General features: G+C 43.4%; 1 protein-coding gene across 5 annotated transcripts in view; it reads left to right on the top strand.

Moving 5' to 3' along the window:
* TENM2 (teneurin transmembrane protein 2) overlaps positions 1 to 27698 on the top strand; it is a 1321709-nt gene that overhangs the window by 100698 nt on the left and 1193313 nt on the right. For all 5 annotated transcript variants that reach the window (XM_055129736.1, XM_055129737.1, XM_055129735.1 and 2 more), the window contains one exon: positions 15245 to 15349. The gene's annotated coding sequence lies outside the window, so the exon portion shown is untranslated. The remainder of the gene's footprint in view (positions 1 to 15244; positions 15350 to 27698) is intronic.

Genomic DNA, 27698 nt, shown 5'->3' with positions numbered 1-27698 from the left:
TAAATTTTGCCCTATCATGGATTCCTTGACTGTCACTACTGGCTTACCAAGTTATCCTTGATGACTTGGTAATGGGAGGAATTAAGAGTTTAGGGTGTGTGGGCTGGAGCGATAGCACAGCGAGGAGGGCGTTTGCCTTGCATGCGGCCGACCCGGGTTCGATCCCCAGCATCCCATATGGTCCCCTGAGCACCACCAGGGGTAATTCCTGAGTGCAGAGCTAGGATTAACCCCTGTGCATTGCCGGGTGTGACCCAAAAAGCAAAAAAAAAAAAAAAAAAAAAGAGTTTAGGGTGTGTGTGTATGTGTGTGTGTGCATGTGTGGTGTGTATGTGGTGCATGTGTAGTGTGTGCATATGTGTGCATGTGCCTCTGTGTGTGTGTGTGTGTGTGTGTGTGGAGGGGAATCTAAATTTTGCCCTATCATGGATTCCTTGACTGTCACTACTGACTTACCAAGTCATCCTCTTGGTGACCCTAGTATTTGAGTCAGAGCCAACAATCTCTACCGTTTTCACCATATTTAAGAACGTAGCAAAAAGTAAATGAATAAAAAATGTATTAACAACAACTAAAAAGAACGTAGCAAGTAAAGTGAGGGTACATTTCGAGGTTCATGTTAAAAATCCAAGAGCCGAACCTGGGCAAAGTACCGTTCTTCCCTGCGGACCTATATAGGTGCCAAATCTGCTTATCCCCAGTGCCCAGCTCCACCCAGCCACCCGTTCTCTTAAGAGCCAGAAAGTTAGGCAAAACTGACGCCTATCTAGCCGGTGCGGAGAGATCCGCAGGCGGAACGCGCTTCGGGAGAGTCCGGATTTCAGATTGGAATTCAACTTTTCCCCCTATTAAATGCCAGCCGGGCGAGTTGCATTAATGACTGTGGTTCTGTTTGAATGTAAATGGGGGACATCTGGCGATATCAGGAGATCAAACGTTGGGCGTCTGCGTGATGACTCTCATCTGTTTGTCACTCAGCAGGTGTAATGGATGGCAGGCACGCGGGCTCTGTGCCCAAGCTAATGTACAGACCTCCTAGACAGGGCGTGCGGCGCAGGGGTGGGGGTTGGGGGGGTGGGAGGGGAGAAGCAGCTTCCTTTGCCATTTTAAAGGCTCACACAAGAGAGGTGCCTTGCGGAGCGGACACTTTGCACTGCCCCCCCACCCATTTCTTGGGTCCAGTAACCCCTTTCTTAGCCTGGGGACGTTCCCCTTGTCCCGTTCCTACCACCTTCCGCAGCCCGAGATTTGTTATTCAAAAATTTATGGGAAATGTATGTTAAAGTGAAAAGGGTACATTGTGCAGAAAAGAGAAGCAGCTTGTAAGCATATCATTATGCGTCAGCCACGGGGTCTGCAGATGGCACTTTCACTCAGGCACGAGTGCGGTGCCAAGAGCTCAACTCTAAATACATTGAAAATCACATATCTTTACTTAAAAATGGAGTATTGGGGAAAGAAGAGCAGATGATATTTAAGTACACAAGTGGTATTCTTTTGTTCCCCCGTATAATAGAGCCCTTTACAAAAGTCATTGCCATCGAAGTGTGTGGTAAGCCTTTGATTCCGCCTCTACACCCCCCCCCCCCCCCCCCCGCCGAGGAGTTAGTGCTCCGCTGGCATAGCTCATTTCTTAATAGGATTAACCATTGAGGTAGCACCTTGCGAATAGAGCAACTCTTGAAGTGTCCTCACCGTTATTGGGGAAAAAAAAAAAAGAAATGAAAGGATTTGTTTTGATTACTATGTTCAAGGCAAACAGCAAACCTTTGTTTTGCATATTAGAAATAGTAACAAAAATTATCATGACAGACGGGCTTCTTATTTTAATTGAAAATAAATTTAGTGCTTCGCCGGTGCCAATCTTTAATTAATTAGCGGGAGAGTCACGGAAGGGATGAAGACATGGGTTTGCTACTTAATGGAATGGTTTTCTGGGAATCTGTTCTGTAGTATCATGGCCGTGATGATTTCTTGTTGGGAAACGTGGTGCGGCTGGACTCTTCATTGGAGAGGTGATGGATAAACGTCCGCGGTGAGACTGGCATCATGAATAACGAGCGGATTTTCCTTTTTGCTTCTGAAGAGTTTGTATTGTCTCTTCCAGCACCTACATGATGAATATATTAGCTCTAAAATGGATCTTGAATGTGTAGTCTGTATCCCCCCCCCATTTTTGGCCACACCAGACTGTGCTCAAGGTGTACTCCTGGGTCTGCATTAGGAATTACTCTCAGTGATGCTCGGGGGACCATATGGGTTGCCGGGAATCGAACCCAGGTTGGCCGCATGCAAGACAAGCATCCTACTTGCTTTAGTGTCTTTTCAGCCTGCTTAAGTGTGTATTTTTAAATAAATAAAATAAAATAAAATGAGGAGCTGGAGCAGTAGTACAGTGGGTAGGGCCTTTGCCTTGCACGTGGCCAACCCGGGTTTGATTCCCAGCATCCCATACGGTCCTCTGAGCACCACCAGGGGTGATTCCTGAGTGTAGAATTAGGAGTAACCCCCCTGTGCATGATCAGGTGGGACCCATAAAGAAAAATTAATTAATTAAATTAAGTGGTTTTTTTTTTTTTTTTTTTTTGCTTTTTGGGTCACACCAGGTATGCATAGGGGTCACTGCTGGCTCTGCACTGAGGAATTAGTGCAGTGCTCAGGGGACCATATGGGATGCTGGGAATCGAACCCAGGTTGGCCGAGTGCAGGACAAATGCCCTACCCGCTGTGCTATTGCTCCAGCCTCCTTAAATGTGCATTTTTATTTTTTTTATTTTATTTATTTTTTTTTTTTTTTTGCTTTTTGGGTCACACCTGGTGATGCACAGGGGTTACTCCTGGCTCTGCACTCAGGAACTACCCCTGGCCGTGCTCAGGGGACCATATGGGATGCTGGGATTTGAACCCGGGTTGGCTGCGTGCAAGGCAAACGCCCTACCCGCTGTGCTATCTCTCCAGCCCCAAATGTGCATTTTTAATTTTTATTGATGCTATTAGATCCAGCAGTAGCACTCTAGCACTGCCGTTCCATTGTTCATCTATTTGCTTGAGCAGGCACCAGTAATGTCTACATTGTGAGACTTGTGACTGTTTTTGGCATATCGAATACACCATAGATAGCTTGCCAGGCTCTGCTGTGTGGGCGGGATACTCTCGGTAGCTTGCTGGACTCTCCGAGAGGGATGGAGGAATCGAACCCAGGTCAGCCGAGTGCAAGGCAAACACCCTACCTGCTGTGCTATTTCTCCAGTCATAATACATTTGAAATGGGCAACATTTGTAATTTGAATATACTCTGTGATTTTAATTTTCTAGGACTCGGATCTGTATAGTGATTGAAAATTTAGAAAACCCCAAAGTGTAGTCGTATGATCTGACATTTGGTTTATGACATCTTTAATTTTCAAAATACTGCAAACACAAGTTATTTCCATGTTTTGTACCCCCTTTTCTTTTTCACTCTTCTATCTTGAAATTCTCAGTATAAACCCTTCAAATTTGAAAGATGTCCATTGAGTTGGTGTGTGTTTGCATAAAGGGGGGGATGAATGTGTGTGTGTGTGTGTGTTTCTGTGCGTGCACATAGTCATATTTAAGAAATGTGAATGAAGAGAAGAGATAACCAGTTGGTTTTTTTTAAGGAAATAAAATTTCATTTTTCCCTAGTCAGTTACCGTTAACACAGTAATGGCTGTTAATATATGAGCTGATAAACATCCTCTGGTAGTTATTCTTAATATAAAAATGCAAGTCAATTATGATTGAGTAAATAAATTGATCATTTCCTATTGAGCACTGATAGAGCACATTTTCAGGTGCTTCAGAAATTTTTGTACATAGACTGACTCAATTTTATGAATTTATCTGTGAATTATTCCCTATGGTGAAAATTTACCGTAGACCAACACTGCTTAGAGTTCATGTGTTTGGAAATCAGATTTCTTACAAATTAATGTCCTATGCATATTCCTTGGATTATGTATTTCTTTCGTAAGTTTGCAGCTTAAGGTAGAATGCTTTAGCTTTTCTAGATTCTGTGGTTTTCTGTATTCCAGCTCACTCAATCCATCTCAGGGAGTACATATGACAGGTAGCTAGGTAACATTTTGAGTGATCGTTGAGGGCACCAGATCTGAATGAAATAATTTTTTCATGGACAGAGTTCAGATATAATAACTACTATATTTCCAAAGAGACTTGGTAGTCTGGCGCATATGTTAAGGAAAACATATGTGAAAGTCAGACACTTTCCTATAATTTCAAAAGCATTCTTATTCCATGGGTTATTTCTTCATCTATCCATATTGAAGAGAGTTCATGACAATTTTCTAAATCTCCTTATATTTCACTGCAAATCAAGTGCCCCAGAATGTTTCAAGATAAATGAAATCCTAAGTGATATCTTTCCACAACTTTAATTTTTTTCTTAACAGTTCAAGACATTTTGGCTTAAGCATTTTTTCAAAGAACCTATGTACATTCTCACAGTAAAGAAAATAACAAAGAATTCACAGCTTCTGGTAAGAAGTCTGTTTATACCAATTCATCCTCAAAAACGATATATCCTAAAACTATTCGGCAAATAAAAACATTCCTTATACAATTCAGTACACTTTGATTGCACTCCGGGCTTCCATATGAGTGCTATTTTATATACTTTAGTAAAAGCAATTGAACCTCAAATACCTATGAATTAATTATAATTAGTGACTGATTTCATGTTTTCTTTTGCATTCCTTTTTATATGTGTCCCTATGAAACAAACATTATTCTAGGCATGTGATACACAATTATTAGTTCAAGTTGAAGTGATTCTGTATAAAATTGGCCTCATAATTATTCATTCTGTAAATGAACAGGGAAAGGGTGCATATTTTACAAAACTCTAGTAATTTCTGTATCAGATAACATGTAAGCAAAATAAGATTCGACCTTTTCGGAAAGGCTTAATGAATTGGTTTTACATGAAGTAGCTTTTTAAACCTGTAGAGTGTTTTCCCCTTTTATTGAAACCTTCAAGCATGAGTTTTAGATGACAGATTCCCGCTTTTAAATATTTGAAGTACAATTGCGTTTTTATTGGCTTGGTAGATTTTTAGGATTAAAACCATGCATTCTGAGTAAAATTATGCCAGAATTTGACAGATAATGTGAAAGTCCTTGTACACGAGAGATGATTCAAATGCATTGAAAACATTATTCTAAAAAGTGAAAATTCAGAGATTCTGTATATCACAGGAAGGAAATTTCTTTGACCAGAAGTAGTTTGGGGGGCAATAGAGCATTTTATACAAATAGACACAGTCTTTTGTCAGTGGAGTCTTAAGTATATCTTGTTACTTACCCGCCTTCTATAATTTCTTTGTGACATTGGTCTGAGCCACAAAAGATGCTGCACGGATAATCGTGCTTGAACATATATATTCAACCACAGTGGACCTGCAGTTTTCACACACTTTGGGGGCTCCAGATGTTTTGAGAAAAAAAATTCCCCCCTGTATCTGTGCTTTGAAGATCGGACTTAGCTCTCTTGGGAAAAACATTTTCACAGGGCATTTGTTTTTGTTTTGTTTTGTTTTGTTTTTTTGTTTGTTTTGAGAGGGAAAAGGGGAGCACGTGACAGTGCTCAGGGGTTACTTCTGGCTCTGCACTCAGGAATCACTCTTGGTGGTGCTCAGGGGACCATATAGGATGCTGGGTTGACCCGGGTTGACCACATGCATGGCTAGCACCCTACCCACTGTACTATCTCTTCAGCACCCTATTTTAAAACATAATTAATTTTTTTATTATTGGATGATTTTTGGGAGGGGTGCGGGTCCACGCCTGGTGATGCTCAGGGCTTATTTCTGGCTCAGTCGTCACTCCTAGAGGGCTCAGAGGACTCTATGGGATGTTAAGGATGATACTCTGGTCGACCGTGTGCAAGGCGAATTCCCTACATGCTGTGCTGTTGCGTCTGTGAACAACTTCCCCTCGTGGCACTGTACAAATTTGTTATTTAAAGCTAATGAAATGGGGTCTTCTCATCTCTTTCCCAAGGCCTGAGACCCCCCTGCATCCATAACCCACCCAGCAGGGCATCTTACAGCAGAGTTCCTCTGCATTCTTCCTGCTATGCATAAATGAAGTGAAGTAGCCATCCTCACATTCTCAGAGAGATGGCTTCATGGACTGGTATTTCCTTCCAGGTTATTCATACTTGATAGCTTTGCTGTCGAGTGGAGTTTGTTTTTTTTTTTAATGTGGCTTTCTAGTGTGTGTGTGACTCACTGACATCGTTTCAGGAGTTGGCATTACAGCTTCTACATCACTGCCCTTTCCCGAGCAGCTGGCATACACGTCCCTTCATGCAGGACAGCGGGGCAGCAAAGGCCACCGCAGAGATCAGTGGTCTTTCTCTGCCACTAGCATCATTTTGGAAACGGCTGTCCAGTAGAACTCCTAATGCGAGTCACGCGGGTTATTTTCCGTTTTTGCCATCAACACATCAGAAATGGGAGAAAAGGAGTGGGTTGGTAAAATGAATTTGAATAGGCTTTCATTCAGCAAACCAAAGATTGTCTCTTCATTGTCATAACAGATATAAAATATCATTGAGATATTTTTCATCCTTAACACTGGAATCTGTGAAAAGTCGGAGTTGTGTGTGTGTGTGTGTGTGTGTGTGTGTGTGTGTACACTACACTTAGAGTTCCTGTCATTTTCGACTGGCCACTTTTCAAGTGTTTGAGGGCCAGAGGTCCTCAGTGGTTACTCCAGTGGACAATGTAAAACTGGAACCGAAGTCTGTTCCGTGGTCAGGACTGAATTAAATATTTGTCAAACAAACGAGTGGATGATACTATTTGACAGGTTTAAGCACACCGTAGCCAGTGCAATTAGTAATGTTCTGCATCATGAAATTATGAAGTCCAAGTGCCTGCTTATCAAAGCTTCTTATTTGGTAATAAACAGATTCTCCCTTTGGGCTTGGAGGATTCCCTTATTGGATTAGGACTGATATTCCTACATGGTGAGAGAGTGGAAGATATAGAAAGTGGGCTTGGGTATTCCAAAATTCATTCTGTCGAACTCCTTTCACTTTCTTCCCTGGAATGAAAGTCACATGCTCATATTTTTACGTCTACGAAATCTTTGTTTTTATTCATTAGAAAGAAATCTATTCATTTGCATTTACTAATCTCACATTCTTAACTTCATAATGCCATTTTCTCTATACCTACAGGGAAAATTGTTAACATATTTTAAGCATATAAAGTTAATTTTCATTAAGGAAACTGGTAGTTTGGATGATGATAACAACATATAGCAAGTTTAATTCCTTTTGTCTGACTTTTTATAGATTTTTTTCATGTCATCCTGTGGCATTTATATAAAATTTGTTGACTGTCATTTACTTAATTTTCCTGCCTTATATATAATGATGAAAAACTTCATCTAAAACATGCAATTTTAGAGTTGCCAATGGTATTTAATTAATTGGCATTTCTCATTTTATAAGACTTTTAAATTTCTCAAACTTGTGCTCGCTTCGGCAGCACATACACTAAATTTCTCAAACTTTCTATAAACATTAAATGACAAGTTAAAATAATTTGATTAAACCAAAAGATCCAGATTAACTGTCATCATTAATCTAGAAAGTGCATTTCTATTACAGAAAAAGGTTTTGAATAAAAATGGATGTCATTGTCCTACTTTTGCACAATTTTGTCTGTCTCAGATGAATTTATTTATAAAGAGACATCTAGAAGTATTCTTATCAAAATGTAAGCAGCAGTTACTACTGGGTAATGAGCTTTTTATTTTCCAGTTTTATTGAGCGGATAAAGATGTTTCTTTGTTTCATAGTATCATTTGTTTCTAGTAATACTATCAAATATTCTGAATTAATTTGAAAATACAGATCTCTTTTCAGATAAAATCCCATGTCTAAAATATAGCAGAGGGGCCAGAGCAATAGTACAGCAGGTAGGATGCTTGCCTTACATGTGACCAACCCAGCTTTCAATCCCCGGCATCCCATATGGTACCCCATACACTGCCAGGAGTAGTTCCTGAGTGCGGAGCCAGCAGTGACCCCTGAGCTTCAGTGGGTGTGACCCCAAAACAAAACAAAAAACCCACAAAAAACTAAAAAACAAAAAATAAATGTAGTAAAAATTTATGTTTCAGAAAATATGGGAGTCTCTGTTATATAACTTAGCTAATAATGTTATTTATTTATTTTTGGTTTGGGAGACATATCTTATAGTTGTCAAGGTTTTCTCTAGGCTCTGTGCTCATGAATCCCTTCTGGCAGTGCTCAGGGACCATTATATATTGCTTGGGAGCAAACCAGGGTCAACCATATGTAAGGGAAATGCCTTATGAGCTATATGGTCTCTCTGGCCCCAGGTACTGAATTTTAATCAATATGTAGCACTGTAGCGCTGTAGTCCCGTTGCTCATCGATTTACTCTAGCGGGCACCAGAAACGTCTCCATTGTGAGACTTGTTGTTACTGGTTTTGGCATATTGAATACACCACGGGGAGCTTGCCAGGCTCTGCCATGTGGGCGGGATACTCTTGGTAGCTTGCCTGTCTCTCCAAGAGGGACAGAGGAGTCAAACCCGGTTCGGCCACATGCAAGGCAAATGTCCCACCTACTGTGCTATCCGTCCAGTCCGGGGTTTTGAAAGCACTTTATTAGAAGCGAGCTGGAGGTTGGAAGATGGTAGACTCGTATTCTAGAGAGCTCTCTTGGCCACAAGGTTAAAAAATACGGGTTTTCTAGGAAAAGAATGAGGAAATACATTTTTATTAAGGGTAGATTGCAGGCTCTGTTGTGCGGGTAGGATACTCTCAGTAGCTTGCCGGGCTCTCCGAGAGGGACGAAGGAATCAAACCTGGGTCAACCGTATGCAAGACAAATGCCCTACCTGCTGTGCTATTGCTCCAGTCCAATCAATATGTAAGCTTCATAAAATATTGTATAGAGATCAAGGTGTAGATCAAAGTAGCTTAATATAGATCAAAACCTAATAAATAATGACCTAGTAAGTTTATTATCTTAAAACATGCATCATTGCTTAGTGAATATTTGATGAGTGAAATGCACTTGTCAAAATCACTGCCATTTTTTTCATTTGACAGATATTCATAATGCATATGAAATACAGGGTGAGTTTGAGATTTCAGAAATGAGATTCCTTAGGTATATTTTTATTCCATAAAAATAATATTGGTGACTGGCATTATTATGTGCCACCCATTCTGTTAGTGAATTATCTATGTAACTATGAAAACAACTGGAGTTAGCACTATTATTTAATAACCCTGCGCTGGAGTGATAGCACAGTGGGTAGAGCCTTGCATGCAGTTGACCCAAGTTTTATTCCTCCGCACCTCTCGGAGAGCCCAGCAAGCTACCGAGAATATCCCGCCCACACAGCAGAGCCTGGCAAGCTCCCTGTGGCGTATTTGATATGCCCAAAACAGTAACAACAAGTCTCACAATTGGAGACATTACTGGTGCCTGCTAGAACAAATTGATGAACAACAGGACGACAGTGCTACAGTGCATGTAAGAACCTAAAGAACATAGCGTACTGTCACCTACCTAAGGTCACTTAGCCGGTCAGTGTGTCTGCTATTTGTTAAACCCAGGTTGACGTGAGTCCCCATGATTTAATCCTATCACTGTGCAAAGCCCTCTCTGAGAGAGGAAGAGACAAAACAACAACAACAATAACAACAACAAAAAAAACATTCCTTTGTTTATTTTACATTCTGGTAGAAGATTTTTCATGAAATAATCAGAGTCACAGAATAACAACGCAGTTTGCATTCCTCTTGTGCCTCATATTGTCTTGTTATTATAAAGAAGTCCTAGTTTTAGGGCCAGAGAGATAGCACAGAAGTTAGGTGCTGGCCTTGCATGCGGCTCACCTGGGTTTGATTCCCAGAGCCCCATACGGTCCCAGAAGCCCCCCTCTAGCCCCCCCTCCCAGTGATTCCTGGCCAGCAGCATGCATTTCTCTTGTGAAGGCTGACTTTTAGGATTTGGTACTATTTCTAATTTTAAAAGAAGTTGTTGCTTTCGGCCCCTGGGTGAATCTTCTTCAAATATTCTTATAATTTTATTTAGCAATGAAAGAATAGTAAAGTGTGGCCCGTAATCGCATTAAAGACTAATATTCAAGAGAGATTAAAGGATCAGAGCTGCACAAGTGAATAAACAAGCTTGATTATAAGGACACCTAATTATTATAGGGTAGGATATAATTAAGTGCTAAAGTTGTGCTATGGAAAGACGATCAAGTCCGCAAGCGTTTCTAAGGGGGAAATCAAAGAGCCACGTTGCTTTGCTAAACTCCGGCGGCTAAGTTGAAACCTTGTAAACATACATAGAATACAATGAACGCAAAGCGAGTTTGCATCAGGTCTTATCTAGTCAATTTATCGTTTATTGTCACCGGCCTGGTCAGACAGCTGACACTTACCATCCCCATCCAGAACAAGCAAGATAACATAGCTCGGGAGAAGAAACTTTGATCACCTTTGGCTCTTTGCCTGCCATGTACCAACAAGCAATACTGTCTACTTCATTCTGACTTATTTCTGTGGGCTAGGAGGTGGGATGCTGCCTCTCCTCCCATTTCACAGATGAGAAGACTGAGGATCAGAGGGATTGTAGAATCTTACGTGTGTTTATAGCTATTAATGGAAACTCAGGTTGGCTGTGTGTTAAAACCCATGCCCTGTGCTACGCTTTGGCAAGCTCTCTTATTTCCTGGAAGGTTAGGGTACTACTGTGTAATCACAAAAAAGGGGGCAGTGGCGGCACTCTATCTCTCTCCCATCACCCGTGTTCAGTAGTCTCACGCCGCTTCCCCCACCCTGGGGAGGTCGATGGCGAAGGGCAGGCGAAGGAAGGAACGAGGGCCAGGCTGGTTGGTCTCAGTTGCAGTTTATTCCATTCCCATCTACAGTCTCCTCTGTGTCTCCTCCTGCTTCTCCCACCCCCATGCTACTTCATTCTCCTTCTCATCTCTCCTCAATCTCCTTCTGCCTCTCTCGTTCTCCTTACAGCCTAGTTAAATGCCCCAGCATGAGGGGTCGGGGCTTACACATAGGTGTGGTCACAATCAATAGGGTTAAAGTTCTTTCTCTCAGGGGTTGCTGCTTCTAGGACAGAGTCTCTTTCAGCAGGACACCCACCCAAGAGCGTGGAATCCCATGGGTGTGTTTCTCCTCTTCTTGACCAAATAACATATACGCATTCATAATATTAATCATTTTGTATGAACACAGTAAGAGATGCATTCAGCTTATAGAATTGGTCTCCTGGGGCTATCTCGATCTCAGACTGCAGTGCTCAGGCCAGATTAGTCTTTCCTATCTCTAGCAGGGGCCTAACCTCGTCCTTGCTTTTGGATCATGACAATGTCCATGATCAAGCTCTTAACTTATAGTTAAGAATTGTGGTGCTTTGGCCCGGCCCATATGGATGCCAGAGTAGCTCACAACTTGCCCTGGATCCTTTCTTTCCCTCGTCGGGACTCTGCTTTTGGGGTGCTAGGAACTAGGGGCAACTGAGGCTTAAGTTGAGAAAGCAGATGCCTGGGAATGAATAATAGTTGAAGCCAATTAAATCCCAAGTTACAAAAGCATAATATTAACTGTCTTCCTTTGTCCATACAAAAAGGACATTGCTTTAAGCTAAACTATTCAGAAGACATAAGGAGAGGAGAAAGGCAATAGTAACTTACAATACAAGTTCAATGTTTTAGAAAGATCTGACCTTACAAATGAACAGTCTGATTAGGGGGAAAAGCTGATTGGGGAAGAGAGCATAGAGAAGTGGTTACAGATAAACAAAGGAATGGGAGTGGCTTGGGAGCACTGTGATGGGTGTGAACCGATAAACCTAAGCTCCTTGTGGCAAGGGGGAAAGGACAAAGCAATCTCATCCTACAGGGTACCGGCCCCTAAATTTCGTTGTTACCTAAACAGTTTCTTTCTTTTTTTCTAATTTTATTTTTTAATTGATTCACTGTGAATACATAGTGAATACACTGTGTGAGATGCACAGTTACAAAGTTGTTCACAATTGGGTTTCAGTCATACACTGTTCCAACACTCTTCCCTTCACTCATGTACACTTCCCATCACCAATGGGCCCAGTTTCCCTCCCGACACACCCCACCTTGAGTGAAGTTAATTTCTCTCAACATGGTACTCTCCAGATCTGTCTGTAGCACTGCACTGTAGCCCCGTTGTTCATCGATTTGCTCAAGTAGGCACAATTAACATCTCCATTATGAGACTTGTTACTGTTTTTGGCATATTGAATACACCACGGGGAGCTTGCCAGGCTCTGCCCTGTGGGCGGGATATTCTCGGTAGCTTGCTGGGCTCTCTGAGAGGGACAGAGGAATCGAACTGGTCAGCCATGTGCAAGGCAAATGCCTTACCCGCTGTCGGAACTCCAGATCCATCAGAAATTGCCTAACTCTCATTTCTTACTGCTGAGTTGTGTCCCATTGTGTGTAGGATAACATAGCCTCAGGTAGCTTAGGTTTATTGGGTTACTCTCATTACAGTGCTCCCAGTTCTCTTTGCTTATTTGTATCTTCTTTCTTAGTGTTCTGTTGACTTGTAAATATTGTTTTTCTCTTCTCCTTGAGTCCTTTGCATAGTTTATTCAGAGCCATGTCCTTTTTGTATGGACACAGGAAGACTTAGCAAGTGCTTTGCTTTTGTAACCTTATGTCATTTGACTCTACATGATATTTTCCTCCTGGGCATCTGTTCTCTCAACCTAAGCCTCAGCTGCCCTTACTTCCTAGCACCCCCAAAAGCAGGGTCCCGACGAGGGACGAGATGGACCCAGGGCAAGCGGTGAGTTGTGTGCTACCCTGGCATCGAGATGGGCCTGGCCAAAGAGCCTAATGCTTAACTAGAAGTTAAGAGCTTGATTATGGACAATTGTGTATATGTACGTAGTTCCATTATCCAGTCATCTGTTCATGGGCATTTCAGTTGTTCCAAGATTTTGGCTAGTATGAATAGTACATGGGCTTGCTTGAGCAGTGAAAGATACACTCTATGGTGAGAGTAAAGATCTGTGCTTCGTTGAAGAGCATGTATGGTAGTGCAGTATCTGCCGGGGTCCGATTGAGTTAGCAAATTAGTAGCCCAGGTACATCAATGAAAGCATCACCTGGGCCCATTGCTTAGGAGTCAGAATCTGATGTGATCCATCAGCCACAACCTAGACAAGTTCTAGTTCTTGATGAATGTCTCTGTTTCTCTGGGTGATTTGAATACATAGACAGGAATCACAAAATTGCACTATGTATTTAATCTACCTCTATGGCAGGCACTTCTCTTCCTTCCTTCCTTCCTCCTCCCTCCCTCCCTCCCTTCCTTCCTTCCTTCCTTCCTTCCTTCCTTCCTTCCTTCCTTCCTTCCTTCCTTCCTTCCTTCCTTCCTTCCTTCCTTCCTTCCTTCCTTCCTTCCTCCTTTCCCTCCTCCTCTCCTTTCCCTCCTCCTCTCCTTTCCTTTCCTTTCCTTCCCTTCCCTTCCCTTCCCTTCCCTTCCCTTCCCTTCCCTTCCCTTCCCTTCCCTTTCCTTTCCTTTCCTTTCCTTTCCTTTCCTTTCCTTTCCTTTCCTTTCCTTTCCTTTCCTTTCCTTTCCTTTCCTTTCCTTTCCTTTCCTTTCCTTTCCTTTCCTTTCCTTTCCTTTCCCCCTTCCCCTCACTCTTCCCCTCCCCTCTCCACACCTTCCTTTCCCCTTCCCTCTCTCCCTTCCTTCCTTCTCTTTGTTGCTGACTGTGGCAGTGACTGGCAGTAACAAGCTTTGGTTCCGGTGTCTGCACACACATGGGTGGCACTACTCCCTAGAGATCATGTTCTGTTTCACTTGTTTTGTGGCCACACCCAGTGGTGTTCAGGACTTATTCCTGCTACTGTGCTCAGGTATCACCCCAGGAACTCCAACCCCTGTTGACTGCATGCAGGGCAAAGGACCTCCCTGCTATCTTATGGCTCTGGCCCCTAGGTGTCACCCTGTTGCTTTGGAACAGTAGATTGCAACCAGCAGTGCGACTTACCATGGGGGGTGGTGCTGGGGATTGAACCTGTGGATTCCTGCCTAAGAGGCAAACTTGTGATATATCCTGGTGTCCCCCAAGTGCCCTGATAACGTTTTCATTTTATTTTCATATTTTTTTTATTTATTCATTGGTTCTCGGGACATATCTGGTGGTGCTCAAGGAGAATTCTCCACTTGGTACTCACAAGGTTACTCTCTAAGCAGTACCCAGGGAGACTGTGCGGTGCCAGGGATCACATCTGGGTGTCCCACGTGCGTGACACATACTGTAACCCTTCGAGCTGTCTCCTCCCCTCCAAGTTTTATCTTTATTTGGCACAGATTTTCTTTTTCTTTCTTTCTTTTTTTTTTTTTTTTTTTTGCTTTTTGGGTCACGCCCGGCAATGCACAGGGGTTACTCCTGGCTCTTCACTCAGAAATTACTCCTGGCGGTGCTCAGGGGACCCTATGGGATGCTGGGAATTGAACCCGGGTCGGCCGCGTGCAAGGCAAACGCCCTACCCGCTGTGCTATCGCTCCAGCTCCCAGATTTTCTTTTTCAAAGTGGTGAAACATAAGCTATTTTCCCAGAACAAGTTGTGATGGGGCCAGTGGAAATTCTGATGTTATAATGTCTTCTCAAACTCTTCTTGACAATGATTTAACTTGATTGTTGTGGGGGTGGGGGGGGGGACGGAGGAAGGGCACAAATCCTGTGGATGAGCACACTATAACTTAGGAACTGAAAGTAGATCATTTTGTAAAGATGAAGATCAAACAGAGCGTTCGGGTTGCTTGATAGATGCATTGCAACTATTCTCCGGAGCACAGACTGTGTATCCCGCTATTTATGGTCTTAAACAGCCTCAGACTTGAAGGCTAACGAATAGGCAGACGGTGGTGGCAATTCTGCATCCTAATGCTCATGGCGTGCCATCGTCAAAATGACTGAACCAATTAATATGTTTTATACCACATTTTCCATTTTTCCACGGACAGATATTCTAACGGGTAAGGTAGGGAGGCTTCGCTTGTTTAGCTCCTAATTCCGACTTTCCCCCACATTAGGAAGATGTATGGTATTTATTTGCATTTTTATTATTTTCTTGTTTTATGTGCTCATTCGAATCTTATCTGTTTTCCTTTCTTCTTTTCTTGCAGTTCCCTCCCGCTATTTATTGTCGCCACTGCGGGGGCCTTGCTTCGTCATCCCTACACTGGACTTCCAAGCGCTCCACGGCCGCTAGCTGAGGGGCCACCCTTCCGGTGAGTGGAATCCTCGCCCAGGTTCGTGCGTGTTGAGCGGCCTCTAGTTGTGTTGGTGTTGTTGGCCAAAGTGTTTCCATCCAGAGCATCGCACAGGTCAGCTCCGGGCCTGGGCAGGAAAGCTGGAGGTTGTTGTTCTTCTTCTTCTCCTTCCTTAGCCACAGAAGTCATTTGCGCTGTTATTGTCCCTCTCCAAATTCTGCTGTCGCCTCTCCCTTCCCCACTCAGCACCCCAGCACCGAGTACCTTTACTGTAGCACTGCAGTTCTCATGTTAGGTCGAGCCTTGGATTGTGAAGTTCAAGGACATTTGGAATGGAGAAGGCTTGTTATCCTTGATCTATTTAATGTCCGTAATCTATGCAGGCCATAGAACCATAGACAGACAGACAGACAGACAGAAAGAAAGCCATCAAGCCTGTCTTCCTCTTTTGTTTTTTTAGATTTGCCTTTATATTCTTAACTTGTCCCATCCCACGGAACTTGGTCTACGTGGGTAGCCAGGAGAGGGTGCGAGAGTGAAAAGGAGACAGACGCAAGGAGAAAGAGACAGACGCAGACAGACACAAGAATGGGAGCAAGCTCCAACTTTATTTCTCCTAAGCTAGTCTTTTATAATTGATGATATGAGGAAGTGGGCAGAATGGGGGAACAGCAAAGAATGCAAACGTTAAACGAAACTGGATGTGGGCCCTGGGGGCAGTTTCCCTGGGCATTGTTCTGCAACCTTTCCCTGGAAGCGGTTGTTCCTAGTTACAGGTCAGTTTGTACCGACACATTGGTGCCCAGGCGTGGGTTTCTGGCTGTTCCCAGGCATTGGTTCCCGGCATTAACTGGTGAAATCCTACCAAGATTTCAGTGCCAGGATCAAAGGAACAGTTGGAAATGGAAAATGTAAAAAAGCATTCTGCAATGTTCCTTTGCAAAGGGGGCGTCTGATTTAGCTGTAACAGCAGCTCACAGGTAGTTTGTTTTTCGTCATCTGAATACATACATACGGAGACATTGGACTCAAGGATAAATTCAGTAGAGACTCAAAAAGTGATTAGGCGGGTAAATGGAAAAGATAGTGGGTGAAATATTCTTTTTGCTTCACTTGTTACCTCCAGCCCACGGTGTGTGTGTTTGTGTAAAATAATAAGGTAATGAATTCAGAATAGGTTTTAGGTGAGTGAGTACCTTAAAACTTTGAAGCAGTTTAGGAAGTTTTTTCTGGAATAGGTAACATAATACTGGCACGGGGATCGGGTGCAGCTCTAGTGACAAAGTCAATGGTGCAGTTAGGTCCATCTTCCGGTGCCTAAACTGAGTCAGGAATAAGTGAAAGTGTCAGAACTTCTAGATCTATTTTGCTGGTTCAGTGACTCAAGTCAGATACTCATTTGTTTGTTTGTTTGTTTGGGGCAGGGGCATATTTAGTGGGTGCTTGGGACTTAACTCCTGACTGTGCTAAGGAATTACTCCTGGCAGTGCTCCGAGCATCACATGGAGTGCCAAGGCTGGGCCAGCCCAGGTTGGTCCAATACATGGCAAACGCCAAACCTGCTAGACCGTCTCTCCAGCCCCAGGACACTGCTTTGCGAATGCGAACTCTCTCTCTCTCTCTCTCTCTCTCTCTCTCTCTCCTCTCTCCTCTCTCGTGTTCCATCTTGTCCTTGCTCTTAACATCTGTTCTTCTCAATGGGCGACCCAAGCCTGCAGGATCTTCTAATTAAGCAGTACCAGTAGCTTTTTTCTTTCGATTTTGATCATGCTTCGGTTTGGGGAAAAAGGTATCTGATGGAATAACGCCTAGGCCGATCCTCACATTCTCTGAAGGTCGTGGCTTGGGATTCCGCAAAATGCTAGGAGAGAAATTTGGTTTACTCAGAAGCTTCTCAGGCTTCTCAGTATTGCCGGATGCTCAGATCAAATAACCTCCATCCCAGAAGTCTGCCTTGGTCTGTTCGAAACTTGGGCGCCGCCTCAGCTGACTTTTGTGTTCAAGGTAATACCACTGAGCACCCAGGACCCCCTTCACAGTGTTTACACTTGTTGATCAGGTGTTTAAAAAAAAAAAAATGCCAAGGTACACAGTGGAACAGACCTGCGGTCCAGGCGGGTCCTGTGTTAGCTGGTTTGTTTCTTTCTCCCAGAGCGAGGAAGATCTCAGAACAGTGCTCAGTCATAGGAGCTAGGTTCGGTGAGGCACCCCCTGGAATTGCAGATCCTGCTCGGGAGAACAAAGCCTGAATTTCGGGGTCCAGAGGAATTTCCTGGCCTGGCTCCACACCATAACACATCTGCTGTATCCACCACCACGCTTCCCTCTTGTTCATCATCTTAATATCAGAATCGAATTGAATCTTTTCTTGCACATTTTTTTGGGGGGCGGGGGTTTGAGGGTACATGGCACACAGGAAAGCAGGAAGAGGGGCAAGGAGTGATGTGAGAGGTATAAGATTGAAAGAGGTCTGCGTAATTTGGGGGGAACAGCCTTGGTCACTGTCACTGTCACTCTCATCCCATTGCTCATCCATTTGCTCCAGCGGGCACCAGTAACGTCTCCATTGTGAGACTTGTTATTACTGTTTTTGACATATTGAATATGCCACGGGGATCTTTCCAGGCTGCTCTGCCATGCGGGCGGGATACTCTCAGTCGCTTGCCGGGCTCTCCGAGAGGGGCGGAGGAATCAAACCTGGGTCGGCTGCATGCAAGGCAAACGCCCTGCCTGCTGCGCTATGGCTCCATTCGCTGGTAGCACAGGGAAATCTCAGAGTCTCGTGACTGGCTTAGACACATGAGCTTCTGGGGAGACAAGAGCGGGGGTCAAGTGCTTGATCCCCTGGTCTGTCTGCAGTTACCCTCAAGCACCACGGGGCATGGCCTGCAAGCCAACAAAAGGCAAGAAATGATGAAGCAACAAATGGCCTGAGTTGGTTTCAAGGGCTCCCTGCTCCCCTTTTTCTGCCGTCAGCTGCTGAGGGCAGGTCTACGGGCCTTGACTATTGCAATAAAAAGAAAGAGCTTGAATTTTGGCGAAACAACAAGTCAGGCTTGGAGGCAGGGGGTGGGTGGTTAGCAGCTGAAAAAGCGGGAATCAGTGTTTCCATGTTCCCTCTCGTCAGCTCTCGGGGATGCTGTTTTATTTTCTAGGGAACCCGTTTTCAAGAAATGCCCACCATGGTTTGGAGGCTGGCCTCACATTCTGGGGAAAGGGCAACTCAGAGAAGGGATCACCAACTATAATGTGGTCGAAGGCCCTGCGGGGGAAGGGTGTTGCGGGCTGAATGTGGGCTAGAGACTGATCACAGTGGCCACTCAACACCTTTATTGCAAACCACAACAGCTAATTAGAGAGAGAGAGAGAACAGAAGGGAATGCCCTGCCACAGTGACAGGGTGGGGTGGGGGGAGATGGGATTGGGGAGGGTGGGAGGGATGCTGGGTTTACTGGTGGTGGAGAATGGTGATGGGATGGGTTCCCGAACTTTGTATGAGGGAAACATGAGCACAAAAGTGTATAAATCTGTAACTGTACCCTCACGGAGATTCACTAATTAAAAATAAATAAATTTTAAAAAAATAAAAAATAAAAAAAAATACAGAACAGCAATTAAAGTTCTGACCAACTTTAGATATTTCTGGTTCATCCATAACAAACTGTCTTCCCCAAAAACTGAGGGAATAGTGTCAAAAAAAAAAAAAAGAAAGAAATGCCCACCAGCTCTGAGAAAAGAAACTGCAACATTGCCTCCCGCCCTCTGCTGTCAGGAGGTGCCGTGTTCAGCCCCGCTGGAGTCACGGCCGTGGCTTTACCGGACTGGGCAGAGGGGGTTTGTCAGGGCGAACAAATGTTGGTCCAGATGTTGAGTTTCTTCCCAGAGCACCTCTTGCTCTTCCCTTCTCACTTCGGCTTACCCCTGAACCTCTCGGCGCGACTCTCTTGGCTTTGAAGGAGGATGTCAGAAGGTGTACAACTTTTCCAGGGAAGGATTTGCCTTACATGTGCTCATCGTAATTTCCATTGCTCTTTGCTACTCTTTTCTTTTTTCTTTTCTTTCCTTTCTTTCTATTTTTTTTTTTGCTTTAACGTAATGCACAAAATACAAAATAACTTTTATACCAGGTTGGATCCATAAAAAAACATGAGCTGTAAATGTAGATTCTTACAGGGCGAGGGTGTTAATACCTGCATCCAGCCAGATAAAGTGGAAGATGTGATTTTTATCACTCTTAAAAATCGGCTTTTTGGCTATTTTTCACCATTTAAAAAAAATGATGTTAAAAATCATAAAAAAAAAAATTCTGGATAGTCTTAAAGACAGATGTTTAATTAGAACGAAAGAGAATGTGTGTGTGTGTGCGTGTGTGTGTGTGTGTGTATGTGTGTGTGTGTGAGACAGAGAGAGAGAGAGAGAGAGAGAGATTCTGATATTAGGAAATGAAGCCTTGCTCTAGAAGGAAGTGACCTTCACAGAAAAGACCTTCATAATGCCTGTATTTCCAGCAACACATTCCTTAGTAGTGCTGCTTAGTTTTAATTCCCCATCAGTGAAATACGTGATTTCTTTTTTACTTCCCTCTCATTTAAAAAGAATTCAAATGATCAGTAAGTGCTGAATATACAAGTGACCAAGTCTCTTCCAAAATAAGATGGACACATTTTTCTCCTCTAGTTTAGAATCCATTTCTGTGTAAGCATGATGTTGAAACAGTGAAAGCATTACAGAGATTTTTTGGGTTTTTATTTTTTTTTGCAAGCATAGAAACACCCTTTAATACTCCACAGCTAACCTTCTGATGAGTGCATTTTGAGATTTTTTTCCCCTATACTACATGCTTTGAGTTGCTTCTTAATGTTGTGGGATTTATGACAGATTTTCTTTAAATATTTCACATCCTCGCACATAAAGTCATGCAATATTTCATGGTTCACAAAATATTTTCTTGAAAATGTAAGACTAAATATAACTTCAGCAACCAAACTAAGAGAGGGTGCGTGTGATATTTATGAAGGAGTACAAAGGATGTTATTCAATACATACCAGGTACTGCCTTTACTTTTAGAAACTCTTACATAAATAGAAGTTATTGTATTAGGTTTTTTTTTTTTACCTAGCGGCCCCTCCTGGCAGTGCTTAGGAAGACCATGTTGTACCCGGAGAAATTACTCAAATGCTCCCAATGACCTAGACTTTTGGGGGTTGGGGAGGAGGCAGTACCTGTTGGTGCTCAGGGACCAATTCTGGCTCTAGAATCAGTGGCCGTACCTGGCTCTGTGCTCAGTGCTCAGGGGTCCAAATGTGGTGCTGGGTTTTTAAATCATTGTCAATAGCCACAACCATAGCCACTAGTGAGGCAAGAGTAAGCTCTCTCTTCTCTCTCTCTCTCTCTCTCTCTCTCTCTCTCTCTCTCTCTCTCTCAGTACCATAAATTCCACCCCGCCCCCTTTAAACTGAAAAACAAAATTCCCTTTAACCTTTAAAATTGGCATCTAAAGAGGTTGAAAATCATGTTCATTTGCATAGCGAAGCGAGAAAAACACTTGTGTAGTCTACGGTTATTCCAGAGACTGGTTCGCTGATTGGATTCTGGATAAGCAAATTAAAAAATAAAGAACAGGATCACATGTTATTGTGTTAACCTACTATCGTTTTGAAGAACATGATCTGATAAGCAAATCCCTACAATCCTTGTAAAATACAAATCACTTTGCTCAGATTTCTTCCGTTGTTACCTAGGCTGATTTGGGAATAGTGTGCTCCTCTCCGTTCGCCAACTGTCCTTGGACATAGAATTGGGCAAAATGATGTAGGGTGTTTCTTCACATATGTTTTGAAGTGAATGTACAAGATCTACTTGTGAACTTCTTGCTCAACAAAGCCCAAATCATTGACTTTAGCTGAATCCCTTGTTGTGTGGTGTGTTTGGTCACTCTTCTTTCCTCTCTCTCTCTCTCTCTCTCTCTCTCTCTCTCTCTCTCTCTCTCTCTCTCTCTCTCTCTCTCTCTCTCTTAATTCTGAAGCCAAAGCATTTGCAATTTAGAACCTCATTTGCTTAGGTAGATTGCCCTGACATTAGAGATGCATCAGTCTGGTGGCTTCATTGTTAATTTAATAACTGCTCTCTTTGGTCATCTTCTCATATGTGAGAAATTGAGCAATTTAATCAAGTGAAATTGTTTTTGTGTCATTGTAAAATGCTCAGGGTATGATGTCAGCTCCATGAAAGAATTTTGTTTTCCGATCATCTTGGGTTTTTTTTTTCTTGTTTGTTTTCCTTCACATACAATGAGATCATCTGAAGACTTCTTATTGATGACTATAAACATCCATTTAATATCTCTGTGGGAACCTAGCATACAAGGAAAGCTACAGCTGTATATGTTAGGAAGATAACACCAAGAGGTGGAAGTCAATGTCTTAGCTACCGTCTGACTGGTATCAAATAGGCTAAAGATTGTACCTGAAAGGGCATTAACCAATTTTAGCCAAGTGGCTTAATTGTTAATTTCTTGTCTTTGTTAAATAGGTCTGGAGCAATAGCACAGCGGGTAGGATATTTGCCTTGCATGTTTGCCTGTCTGACCCAGGTTTGATTCCTCCATCCCTCTCGGAGATCCCGGCAAACTACTGAGAGTATCCCGCCTGCACAGCAGAGCCTGGCAAGCTCCCCGTGGCATATTCAATATGCCAAAAACAGTCACAAGTCTCACGGAGACATTACTGGTGCCCGCTCGAGCAAATCAATAAACAACAGGACAGCAGTGCGACAGTACTACAGTACGATAGTTATATGCCAGAGACACTGATCCAGGGAAAACCAAGGGGAAATAAAAAGTCAATGCAGACTTGCTGTGACGCAGACACCTCTACCTTGTTTGGCCAATGGTTAGTCTCTTAATTAAAGTTGCCCTGGTGAGACTCTCTAGAGAATTTTGTTTGTTCTGCAGCTGTGACCTGAGCCGTGGGTTCAGCACTAGTTGTCAGCATGTTAATATCTCCTGGTGCACTGACAGAGACAAAAGCCAGGTAGTGAAAAGCAAAAGAAAGAAAATTGTCACCGTGGAGAGGAGGATATTTGGTGTACAACCTGGACCAGGAATGACCAGTTCAAGGTGACATTGACTTCTTGGGAGGACCCTCCCCAGGTCACATCAATTTAGAGGAGCCTTCCCCTGTCTGTGTGAATTCGGATCAACACTGAGTGCACAGTGCCAAGAGTCTGGAGGAAGGACCCCCTTTTTAATTGGGAGCTCCGGACCCAAGGCTCAGGATCCTAAACATGGCTGCCATTTGATTATTGAGGACACCTTACTATCACCTTTTTCAATGGAGGTTCAAGAGTGGCTTAATTTATTTAATTTTTGTTTGTTTGTTTGTCTGGGGGTCACATTCAGCCCAGAGGTGACTTCTGGCCCTGCACTCAGGGATCATGCCTGGCAGTGCTAGAAGAATCACAGGAAGTGCTGGGGAATGGCTGCATGCAGGGCGAGTGGCCTGACTCCCCTCTCTCCAGCCCCTCAAGGGCTAACTCTATTGTTCATGATTCCAAACCCGAAGGGTGCGAGAACAAGTATAAATATGTGTTTGGAGTGGTGTCTTTGGACAAACATCTCAGGAAAGTTGAGTTCAGGATACGGTTTGGTTTACAGCATTGTTATAAAATCCCAAAGACATTGGATGAAATTGCAATATAGGGGCTGGAGCAATAGCACAGCAGGTAGGGCGTTTGCCTTGCACGTGGCCGACCCGGGTTCGATTCCCAGCATCCCATATGGTCCCCTGAGCACTGCCAGGAGTAATTCCTGAGTGCATGAGCCAGGAGTAACCCCTGTGCATTGCCGGGTATGACCCAAAAAAAAGAAAAAAAAAAGAAATTTCAATATAACATCCCTACAGTTGGGTCTTATTGTTTTACTGAAACTTAACTTTTCAATGCCATCATCCTCTTTCACAATACTCCGGGGTGTCACATCACAGGAATACTGATTGGATTACAGAGAAAGCCATTCTGTTATATTTGGACTGTGACGTACTCAAATCAACTAGGGATAGTGATTGACGAAATAGGCTCTTTTTTGTTTGTTTGTTTTTGGACACACCCCAGTGGTGCTCAGGATTTACTCCTGGCTCTACACTCGAGGGAAGGCTTAGGGGACCATATGGGATGACAGAGACCAAACCAGGATTGGTCATATGCAAGGTGCATGCCTTATCCACTGTCCTATTGCTTTGGCCCTGTACAGGCTCTTTTTATTTTATTTTTTTTTTTAATTTTTAATTAGTGAATCACCGTGAGGGTACAGTTACAGATTTATACATTTTTGTGCTCATGTTTCCCCCATACAAAGTTCGAGAACCCATCCCTTCACCAGTGCCCATTCTCCACCACCAGTAAACCCAGCGTCCCTCCCACCCTCCCCAGTCCTGTCTCCCCCCACCCCAAACTGCCACTATGGCAGGGTATTCCCTTTCGTTCTCTCTCTCTGATTAGGTGTTGTGGTTTGCACTAAAGGTGTTGAGCGGCCATTGTGTTCAGTCTCTAGTCTACATTCGGCATGCGTCACCCCTCCCCCGCATGACCTCCGACCACATTTTACTTGGTGTTCCCTTCTGAGTTGCCCAGAATGAGAGACCAGCCTCCAAGTCATGGAGTCAACCTCCTAGTACTTATTTCTACTATTCTTGGGTGTTAGACTCCAAGTCTATTATTCTATATTCCACAGATGAGTGCAATCTTTCTATGTCTGTCTCTCTCTTTCTGACTCATTTCACGTAGCATGATACTTTCCATGCTGATCCACTTATATGCAAACTTCATGACCTCATTTTTTCTAACAGCTGCATAGTATTCCATTGTATAGATGTACCAAAGTTTCTTCAACCAGTCATCTGTTCTAGGGCACTCGGGTTTTTTTCCGGATTCTGGCTATTTTAAACAGTGCTGCAATGAATGTACAGGCTCTTTTTAAATCTGCTTTGAGGGACCAGAAAGATGGGATAGTGGGTGAGGTGCTTGTTCTACACGCAGATGTCCTGGGTTTGATTCTAGGCATTGCTGCTGAGTCCCTGAGCTCCACCTATGGAATTTCTGAACACAGAGCTAAGGGTGTGGCTAAAAGACCATCATCATCATCATCATCATCATCGATTGTCAATTTTCTCGAGCGCTCTCAGTAACATCTCCATTATCCTAGCCCTGAGATTTTAGAAGCCTCTCTTTACTCGTCCTTCCCAGCGATGCCGCACTGGAGGCTCTTTCAGGGTCAGGGGAAATGAGACCCATCACTGTTACTGGTTTTGGCATCTGAATAGGCCATGGGGAGCTTGCCAGGCTCTCCCATGAGCATACCTGTCACAATTAAATGTGGACCAAACCCTAAAATAAAACCAAGTTAAATTCAATCGAATATGCTTTGATGGAACTTTTTAAAGAGTTTCGATTGGGCTTTCAGAATTATTCTCTGTCACGGCACAGAGTAGAGTCATCCTGGCAACTGCACTATGGCCCCACTGCAATCCGGTCACTGCGTTCTCCCCCGATATCCCTGAGTACTGAGCCAGGAGTCATCCTCAAGCACTGCTCAGTGCAGCTCCCAACTCAAAGGGAGAAAAAAAAGTCCTCACTGTCAGATTATGAAGTTGACTGTTATGCTAGCACTTGTTTTCTTTGGATTTTAAAAATACATTTTACTATTCCTAGATGTAATAACAGATTCTTCCTCACTATGCATTTTTTCAATGTAACACAAAACTAGTTTGACGAAAGACCCCAAAATCCTTTAAACAGGAAGCAAAAATGGCTGACATTCATTAGTGAATGTGTTACTATTTTCTATACTTCAGAAATCAATATTCCTCATTTAACTTGTCTCAATAATTTTCAATGATTTTCAATTTTTTTAATTAATTTATTTTTTGTTTTTTGGGTCACACCCAACGATGCTCAGGGGTTAGTCCTGGCTATGCACTCAGGAATTACTCCTGGCGGTACTAGGGAGACCACACAGGATGTCAGGGATCGAACACAGGTCAGCCTCATGCAAGGCAAATGCCCTAACCTGCTGTACTATCGCTCTGGCCCCTAACTTTAAAATTTTTTTACTTTTGGGGTCACACCCGGCGATGCTCAGGGGTTACTCCTGACTTATGCACTCAGGAATTACCCCTGGCGGTGCTCAGGGGACCATATGGGATGCTGAGAATCGAACCCAGGTCGGCCGCGTGCAAGGCAAACGCCCTACCCGCTGTGCTCCCAGCCCCTAATTTTTAAATTTTAAGACATCAAAAAAATCTTAGAAACTATTACTAAATAGACATATTATCGAGCCCAATTATTATTGAAGTTTGTCTCTTTTTTTGTTACTTTTTTTGGACAGAAAGATATTTACTTTTTACATAAAAATTTTTATTACAACAGCGTGATTTGCCAAATTATTCATAGTTGAGTTTTAGACATACAGTATTGCAACATTGATCCCACCATACTGATCAGAGGATTCTTACCCAGTGTTTGAACCCTGGGAACACAACATGACCAGCTATTAAATAATCTTGGCCCTCCACAAGCAAAATGATAGTCCCAGGAAGTAGCGCTGTACAAAGTAAGGATGTTCCTTTCCCCCACTGTCTGGTTGGCTGAGCCTCTGCCCAGGTGTTGATTCACGGAAGGACCTTTTCCCATTCCCCCTTACCGTGTTCTTTACCTTCCCACACTCCACATCACATGAGCTGATTTTATTTTCACTAAGTCTGGGTATATCACCCCCCAGGTCAGGTTCTTCTGTGGGGCAGCGGTGGGGTAAGGGGGATGGAGAAGAGGACAGACTTTGGGTTTCAAAAGCACTGTAGCACGGTCGTCCCGTTGTTCATCGATTTGCTCAAGCGGGCACCAGGAACATCTCCATGGTGAGACTTATTGTTACTGGTTTTGGCATATCAAACATGCCACAGGGAGCTTGCCAGGCTCTGCCATGCGGGCGGGATACTCTCGGTAGCTTGCCCGCCTCTCCAAGAGGGGCGGAGGAATCGAACCCGGGTCGGCCATGTGCAAGGCAAATGTCCCACCTACTGTGCTATCCGTCCAGTCCGGGGTTTTGAAAGCACTTTATTAGAAGTGAGCTGGAGGTTGGAAGATGGTAGACTCATATTCTAGAGAGCTCTCTTGGCCACAAGGTCAAAAAATATGGGTTTTCTAGGAAAAGAATGGGGAAATACATTTTTTATTAAAGGTAGATTGCAGGCTGGTGGGCACCGGAGCTGGTGGACGGGACGGGAGAGTGATTAATAAATTCCCTTGTGGGCTGCATATCCTGTTGTATCTGCAAGTCTGAACCAAGGTTTCTCATTAAGAGTCCAGCCAGCATGTTAACCTAAGGATAAGAGAAGGGCGGCCCCTCCCCTCCGGTTTGCTGTGGTTTTATTAATTTTTGAGCTCACCTCTTAATTTCTTTTGGCCTGGTTGCAGGTATATAAGAAAGCATTGTATTTAATGCTGATCACTCGAAAGACATTCCTGTTTTAATTAAACCACCCACCTGAAATGAGCTTTTATTTACTCAAGATTGTCCTCTGTCACATACACTTGAAGAAGGCTAGGGACACTTGCTCTGTCCCGGAGATTGGTGACTGGTGATAAAGGTGCTCGTGTGTCTCGGAGCCAATTAAATAGCGATCTATACCAGTTCATTTTGCCCATACCACCTGGAATGGGAACATAAGTTCCCACATTTGTCATGTGCATTTATAGACATGTATGAACCTGCAAACATGCCAAGATCTCAGAGCTCCTAGTTCAACGGTGAGCTAAGAGACAGGTGAAATATGCTCATTTATAGAAGAACAATCGGATCCAACTCGTGGGGGGGGGGGGTTGGTGGTGTTTTGTTTTTTCATTTGTTTGCTTGTTTGGGAGCCACACCTGGAAAGTCTCAGGAATTGTTCCTGGCTCTTCACTCAGGAATCATTCCTGATATTTTCAGGACACCTTATAGAGTGCTGGAGACCAAACCCCGATTGTCCATGTGCAAAGCAAGTACCCTACTGACCATACTATAGCTCCAACTCCATCCAAACCATGTTTTTCATGGATGGAATAATGTGTTACCTGCACCGATGACTAGACCTTTTACTAATATTTCTGGAAAAGACTGTTTATCATTCATCTAATTGACCAAGAGCCGTTTCCCCTCTAAACAGAATCACCCCCCCCCCCCAGAAATTATATTTTAAGAGATAGCTCTAGGTTCTTTTAGAGAAGAACAGGTTGGAGATTCACATCTCCAAGACAGAACGTTTTGGGGGAAAGTTTCTACTAGAAGGGCTTTTCATTTCTAAATCCTTACCTCGGAAGATACCTTTTGAG

The sequence above is a fragment of the Sorex araneus genome, chromosome 2, assembly GCF_027595985.1.
Source record: "Sorex araneus isolate mSorAra2 chromosome 2, mSorAra2.pri, whole genome shotgun sequence".
Taxonomy (NCBI): domain Eukaryota; kingdom Metazoa; phylum Chordata; class Mammalia; order Eulipotyphla; family Soricidae; genus Sorex; species Sorex araneus.
The sequence above is the reverse complement of the archived record's forward strand: the minus strand, read 5'-3'. Positions and strand labels throughout refer to the sequence as shown.